General features: G+C 39.2%; 1 long non-coding RNA gene across 3 annotated transcripts in view; it reads right to left on the bottom strand.

Annotated features, from left to right (window-relative positions):
* Positions 1-1011: 1011 nt before the first annotated feature.
* Positions 1012-7880, bottom strand: part of LOC117660441 (uncharacterized) — a 67038-nt gene continuing 60169 nt past the window's right edge. For 2 of the 3 annotated variants that reach the window (XR_015732496.1, XR_004589639.3), the window contains 3 exons: positions 6503-6581; positions 4124-4244; positions 1012-1997 (listed from right to left, as the gene is read on the bottom strand). This is a non-coding gene — a long non-coding RNA (uncharacterized LOC117660441). Of the gene's footprint in view, positions 1998-4123; positions 4286-6502; positions 6582-7880 lie in introns of all 3 variants that reach the window. The other variant, XR_015732495.1, reaches the window with a different exon arrangement.

The following is a 7880-nucleotide window of genomic DNA, read 5'->3' as shown; positions in this document are numbered from 1 at the left end:
AAATGCTTATAATTAGAATGCTTTAAGAATGTAAGGAGTTCTTTTGCATTAGTTTCTGTTCTATCAGTTACAACAGCTTTTGTAGATTACATGCAGATCTCAGGGTTTTTTCTTAGGACTGTATTCTGGTGTCCGTTTAAAAACTAAATGAAGCATCTAGCAGAGATCATCAAAGAACTATGCTACTGACACCTCTTTTTCTCCTTCATTATCAACTGGTCCAGTAACAATAGGCATTTTAAATTTATATCTGGATAGGATTAAGAAGAGTTGAACTCAAAGACAATATAAGTAAAGTGGCAGTCAGTGTAAGGTAGGAAAGCAAGCTTCACATGTGCCAGATGGAATCACCTTCTGGTTAAAGAACCAGTTACAAAAACTGTTCCTAGATGTGTACAGGTAGTCCTCGACTTACAACAGTTTATTTAGTGACCGTTCAAAATTACAATGGCACCAGGGGTGGGTTCCACTTACCTTTACTACCGGTTCGCAATGGGAGCGCACGCGGGCGTTTCTGTGCATGCGCAGATCATGAGTGATGACATCAGGGCAGATGGGTGGAGCCTCCTACCACCATTACTACCAGTTCGCAAGAACTGGACTGAACTGGGAGCAACCCACCACTGAATGGCACTGAAAAAAAAAGTGACTTATGGCCATTTTTCAGTTACAACCTCTGCAACATCCCCATGATCATGTGATCAAAACTCAGATGCTTGGCAACTGGTTCATAGTGATGATGATTGCTGTGTCATGTGATCCCTTTTATCACCTTCTGATAAGCAAAGTCAATGGGGAAGCCAGATTACCTTAGCAACCCTGTTACTAATTTAACAATTGCATGGGTTTACTTAACAACAGAGGCAAGAAAGGTCATAAAATGGGGCAAAACATACTTAACGGATGTCTCATTTAACAACAGAAATTTTGGGCTCAATTGTGATCATAAATCGAGGACTATATGACAAGTTGGTGCATTTTATGTTACCTAAAAGTGTTTGGTAGCTATGATTTATTATCATTGAAACACATTTATTTATTAGCATCTTTGATCAGCATTATAAATAAGAAAAAAGACAATATTGTAGATTGGTACATAAAGCTCATTACCAACAATTATTATAAAATGACAGAACATCACATCTAAGCCAAAGCTTTGCACAATTGTATCACCAAATGTTAGACTGTTACAAGCCCTTGCTGCATTGTGAGGTACTGTCATAATATTTATAAAATTTGATTTTTCGGAGTATTAGTCCTGAAAATTAGTTCAACTGTGCCTTTTTCTTCCAAAAAAAAAAGAATGTTCAGTCTGGCCTGGGCAGTTTTAAAAAGACATTGAAGTTGCAATCCTATTTCTGAAGAGGATATGCAAGCAAATAACTTCCATCATTAAAGCCATCTTCATTTCAGTGATGCAAGGACACTGGCACATGGGCGGAGATTTTATGTATTAATGCAGAGCCTATAATAGCAAAATCTTAGATGGAGGTTTTAGTCATAGCAAAATTGCTACAGCGGGCACTGAATTATCAAGAGCACGGAGCATCATCAACATTTTTTCTTTGATTGCTATTACGCATCTAATTTTAAACATCTATTTTGAATGCAAACCTTTTCACCATAAAATAGGATCTCTTGAGAATAGTTCCTCCTAAACGCCCCCTCCCTTCAATGTTTTGCCTATGCCATCCTACGCCAGGGCATCATGATAGAAGCTCCTTTGGAATGAAATCCATTTGTCTCCTTGAGAAGCGATTGCATTCCTGGTATGCAACACAGAGTGCCAGAAAAAGGACCTTGACCAATGGAATGACAATGTGCCAGATGAAGACGAAAGACTTGAGACATTCCAAAGGAGAAGGACAGCACAGGTGGGCTTCTTTGTAGCCAATCAAACCAGAGCGAGAAGAGCAAGAAGAACACACACTTTTATGGGAATGCCAAAATAGATTCGAGGGGGCATGCCAGTATCCAGGGCTTTGTGCTATATACAACTGCAAGAAAAAAGGATAAAGAGTTAGGGCGATGGAATTGACAGGAAAGGATACTAAATACAACCGGACTTATTGTTTCTGTGAAACAAATGCAGTTGGATTCATGACTGGAATATTTGATAAATATTGTTGGATATTGTCTAACGCTAATGTCATGTATCTAGTTCCCAAAAATTGGCAAGTAAATAAAAGAAAAAAAAAACCTGCCATCATTGTAATGTAAAATTGGAGGTTGAGTGAGATGAGTGATCTCTAAATCTGATAAATGAATAAAGTAAATAAGTGAAACATGTTCAGCTACTTTTCTTGATTCCTTATAAAGAATTTCAACACAAAAACATCCTAGCATTTAGCCCAACCCTCAAGAAAATCAAAACACTGTTCAAAGTTGACAGACACCTCTCAAGACTTTCCTATAAAACTTCCAAAAAAACTAGCTAAGTTAAGAAGTTGTATCTTTCTTTGATAAGCTGTTTTTATTGAAAAATACATGCTGAAGTTTTACCTTCAGCATGTATTTTATTATAATGTACACTATTCAAGCACATTTGTTTTATTTTTAGTAAAGAATAGCATATTAATGCTTGCTTGCTTGATTATATGCCATCCGTTGATTAATGACTACTAGATATATTTTCTCCATGAATACATTAGTTCTGTTGTAGAGTTTTTCAACATGAAGGTGTCTGGGCTATGTACAAAACAAATACATATCAATTTTCTAGAGTAAATGTGGAATTGTATGTAATCTGCAACAGGTTGCTGTCCAAAATGGAATTTCACTTGTGGATTTGTTTACAGTAAAATTTAAATCTGCTTTTATCAATTTGTTGTACTATTCAGGCACCAAATCACAGCCATGTTAAATTTAATTAAATTAAATCAGTTTATTTAAACAAGCTCTGGGCGGTATAAAATAAAACCAAACAAAATAGAAAGCACAATATAATAAAAACAGAAAACGTATAAAACCAAGAATGAATGCTGATCTTTGATATGAGTTTTCAGATTCCAGAAGGCAACAATAGATCAGATTGAGACAGGTAGATCTAGACCAGGGGTATCAAACTCGATTTCTTTCTTCAAGATTGTGTTTGACTTCGGGGGGCCGGGGTGAGTGGGGCCAGGATGGATGTGGCCAGCTTGACATCACTCGTGTTGGGGGCGCCTGTGGTGGCCTGAGCTCTCTGCCAGCAAAAACAGGCTCCCAAGCTCCATTTTCGGCTGCGATGGCCTCCTACAACCCTCTGCCAGCCAAAATGGAGCTCGGGGGGGGGGGACCACACACAGCCCTCACAAGCTGTGTTTCTGGCTGCGACGGCCTCCTGCAACCCTCTGTCAGCAAAAGCAGAACGGGGGGGGGATGTCCTCCCAAGCTCCATTTTTGCTGACAGAAGCACCATGGTCCTTTACTGTTTCCAGGGCGGCCCTGGGGGCCCAGATCTAAGCACCCTTTGGGGTGGATCTGGCCCTGGGGCCTTGAGTTTGACATCCCTGATCTATACTTACTCTGTAATGTAACATGCTCTGCATTTTTATCCCTGTTGTAAAGAACTGGGTCTTAGTGAGAGATGTACAATGTGATTACAACATATAGTACACAACTCTACATATTGTATATGGAAAGTGGAGATCAATATAAGGGGGCTATTTTCCACAGCAGTTTACAACACATTTTAAAAAAATACTGGATTGTTTTGTTTTGTTGGTGCAGCTAATTTAGAATATACATAGGCTGCTAGAGACTCTCAAATTCTTACTTTCATAGCCATTTATGCATTTCCACCTCCTGTGACCTTTTTGGTTATTCTGCTTTCCGGTTTCTACATGCTTGACACAATTCAGTAAAGAAAATTTATATCTGAACTATATGACTCAAAATTAATTTACACTCACATTATATTTCCTAATGTATCAGTATCTATGTTCATATCATTAGCTAGATAAGAAACTTGGATATGTCAAATTGCCATTTTCTGTTTTAACATTGATTGATTTATTACTTTATAGAGCCCCTGAGTAATACAAATTCTCTAGCAAGAAAAAGCAATATAAACAATAATAAAATTCAGTGAAATGATTTAGTGATGTTTGAAAACAATAGGCATTTTGTTTCACATACTTACTTCAAAAGTGAAAGTGAGGAATCAGTTCATTGTAGGACAAAGGTATCCCTCAGCCCCATAAAAATCCACTGGGTGATTTTGGGAAGTCATATACCCTCAGTGTAACATATCCCACAGGAGTCTTGTGAGAAAAATTTGGAGATGGAACATTACATATCTTTTCTTAAACATGCAAAGGAAAAGCAAGATAAAAGGAAATATTTAGGTTACAGGTTGTCATCATTTAGTGACTGCCTTGTTTAGCAACTGTTAGCAGTTACAACAGAGATGAAAATGTAACTTTATAACCAATTCTTACATTTATTACCTTTGCAGTTCTGTGGTGACTGCTTTACAGGTTCCAATTTTGATCGCTAAATAAGGACTACCTATATTTACTGTATTTATCTACATTTACTGTGTGCCTTCGGCATTGAGTCAGGCCGGCCACATGACTACGTAGACGTCTCCGGACAGCGCTGGCTCTTCGGCTTAGAAATGGAGATGAGCACTGCCCCCTAGAGCCAGAAATGACTAGCACACATGTGCGGGGGAACCTTTACCTTTACCTTTATATTTACCAAAATTACTTCTGCAAAATGTCAATAATGTTTTTTTTTAAAAAAAAAAATCACCAGAACCATATGGTTCTGTATCTTATAATGAATTCCCCCGACCTAGTTCCATAGAAGTTTGTTAAATTCTTGGTTGTCTTCAGTTTTAAAAAGGATTTTTTAGTCATTTTTATGTTACCTGTTATACAAGCTACTGACATTGTTTAGCAGCTATTGAGAGATGGATTTGAAAAAAAAACTATAAGAAAATATAAAAAAACTTTACAAAGTCTAAGATCAGCGGCATTTTATACAGATTACTTACTTATTTATATTTCTAGAGTATCTGAAGACACTACAGAATAACAAAAATGTCCACCTTCCATTACTTGGGATTATAAATTATGTTGGTCCCTGGTTTCTTTGAAGCGCCAGGGTTCTGGAACTTTACTAAAGGACAGCAAGGTGTGTGTATGTGTATGGTGATATTTCAGAGGGAAAGGATCAGCAAGGAAAAGATGTGCTTGCAGGACAGCATGACATGGCCCTCTTTAATTGGTAAGTCTTAGGTAATACCTACCCTCCTGATCTTATAGAATGGATCTTATAGGACAGTGATAGCTAACCTTTTTGCCGTCGTGTGCCAAAAGCAGGGGGAGCACGGGGGGGCTTGCGTGCACGTGTGCCCACACCTATAATTCAATGCCCCCTGCCCCCCATGCATGTGCGCATGACCCCCCGCGTCCCCCTGCTTTTGGCACGTGATGGCATGGTGGGCCCAGTAAGCCCATTTTTCATCCTCCCCAGGCTCCAGAGACGAAAACGGGCTTCCCCACCCACCTGGGGGCCCTCCGGAGGCTAGAAACAGTCTGTTTCTTGACTTCTGGTGGGTCTGGAAGGCCCGAAAATCAGCTGGCTGGCATGTGCATGCATGCAGAAGCTGTGCTAGGGCAACACTCATGTGCCCACTGATATGACCCCATGTGCCACCTGTGGCACGCGTGCCATAGGTTCGACATCACAGTTATAGGAGATCATTGGAGAAAGATAGTGTCATAAATAACCAATTCCTGATCCAAGAATTGTAATTTGTACAATTGTAATTATGTCGGGTTTGTGAGATCTTCAGATCTTTTCATCCGCTAAAATCTTATTAAAAAGCAACTACTAGGTAACTAACCTTTATACTGTCTCTTACAATATTCTGCTTCTGGATTACGCTGATAGTAAATGCTATATAACCACCAAGGGATTATAATGGGAAGCTAAAGCCTAGTTGTATAGCATGGTTATTTCTCTCAGTATTAATATCCCAAGTTGATTACCTCAATGATGTTGTTGAAGGCCACAAATTCCATTTAGAAAACATGTCTTAGCATTGGCTTAAATTCTTCCTAATTGTTTCAGGATCACAGCTGTGGCTATAATAGTCCATCTTTTTTTCACCAAAGAAACATAATAGTAGAAGCATTTTTATTACTTGTGTATTTTTAAACAACTTCTCTGTGGGGAGCTTGTTTGTAATTGGAAACCTAACTAGTGATAAAGGCCATGCCTAGAATTTAAAAAAATTATTTGGTCACTAAAGATGAAGCTTTTATGTTGGCTATTGACAACTTTATTTTACAACTTGGCTATTGAAATGGAATTAGTAGGCAGTGAAATACAATTTTGACTCATAGAAATAGATTAAACCCAATTCCAAAAATTCTGAATTTCCCAATTCTACTTTACATTAGTTATATTTTAGTTAGAAGTGATATAAAACTAAAAATTCACGAAGTTTGATGTCTTGATAGTTGTACCTAACAGCTTCTTTCTGAATATACTACCATGAAATACTCACAAGGACAGAGAACTTCATGTTAGGACTTCAACTGATTTTCTTCTTTTTTTTTTTTCTGCTTCTTAATGGGTAGCAAAACCTGTTAAAGGAAAAGATGAGATACTGCCTTTGGTTTCCAAAAACAGCTCCAACGAACCCAGACTTACAAACATACATTTACTATTTATTTATTCAGCACATGTCAATGTTACATTAGCCAGGAAACTATAGTGTTAATACAAAATAGTTTGGCTGCCAATGATTGCTAGTTCATTCGGTCCATATTCACACACTATCCAGAGTGCACTGCAAGGATGAACTAACTTCATACTCATAAGGCTTGACAGCATTTTCTAGTGTCACTTGGGGTTTTCCACACCAATTTCACCTGACATTTGGGCATAGCATTTGGGTAGGTTTGGCACTGGTTGGGTTTATGCTGCTGCTCAAAGCGCCATTCCCCCCCCACCCACGAAAGTGGTAGCTATTTACCTACTTGCATGCAACATGCTTTCAAACTGCTAGGTTGGTAGAAGCTGATGCAAGTGACAGGAGCTCACTTTGTCATGTGGTGCTAGGACTCGAACCTCTGGAATACAGATCTTCTCCAGCATCATTAAGCCACCGAGCCACTGTGCTTCTCTATACATTTACTTACTGACATATTTATTTTATTAGGAAGCATCACCAACTTGGACTGACTGGCTTAGCATCCTCCACAAAGATGGTAAGACTAAAAACATCACAGTATAACAGTGCTAAGGAACCCAGCCAATGTTTAGGGCAACCACAGCCTATATGTACAGTCACTGCCCTTCCAGAAGAGACAAAAATAATCCCTCAGATCTGAAAGGCCTGCTCAAATACCCAGGTTGCAAAAAGCTAACAGAGTTGAGGCCCATTCAGTGGTGGGTTGCCTCCGGTTCGTACCGGTTCTATAGAACTGGTAGTAAAACCGGTGGGAGGCTCCACCCATCAACCCCGACGTCACCAAAATGCTTCTGCGCATGCGCAGAAGAGCGAGCACACGCGGGTGGCCCCACTCTGAACTGGTAGTAAAGGTAAGTAGAACCTATCCCTGGGCCCATTGATATCAGCAGGAAGGATATTCCAGGGAATGGGAGCACTGATAAAGAAAGACTGACTCAGATATCCCACACAGATGAAATAATAGGGATCGGGGGGGGGGGGGGTCTTGTCTTCTACATCTCCAGGAGAAGGTAGCTCTGCAGATACTGAGATCCTGAACTTACTTTTTCAGCTTGATGAGTCTGTACACTCTACAAAAGCTTTCTTTGTCCAGTTCTTCTAATGAAAATGACCTGCAAAGCCCTGTCTTCATGTTTGAGGACTTGCATAAAATGGATGCTTCTACAATCTGAGTTTTTCCTGGACACTT

The sequence above is a fragment of the Pantherophis guttatus genome, chromosome 2 (assembly GCF_059756535.1).
Source record: "Pantherophis guttatus breed Tessera chromosome 2, ASM5975653v1, whole genome shotgun sequence".
In the NCBI taxonomy this organism is placed as follows: Eukaryota; Metazoa; Chordata; class Lepidosauria; order Squamata; family Colubridae; genus Pantherophis; species Pantherophis guttatus.
The sequence above is the reverse complement of the archived record's forward strand: the minus strand, read 5'-3'. Positions and strand labels throughout refer to the sequence as shown.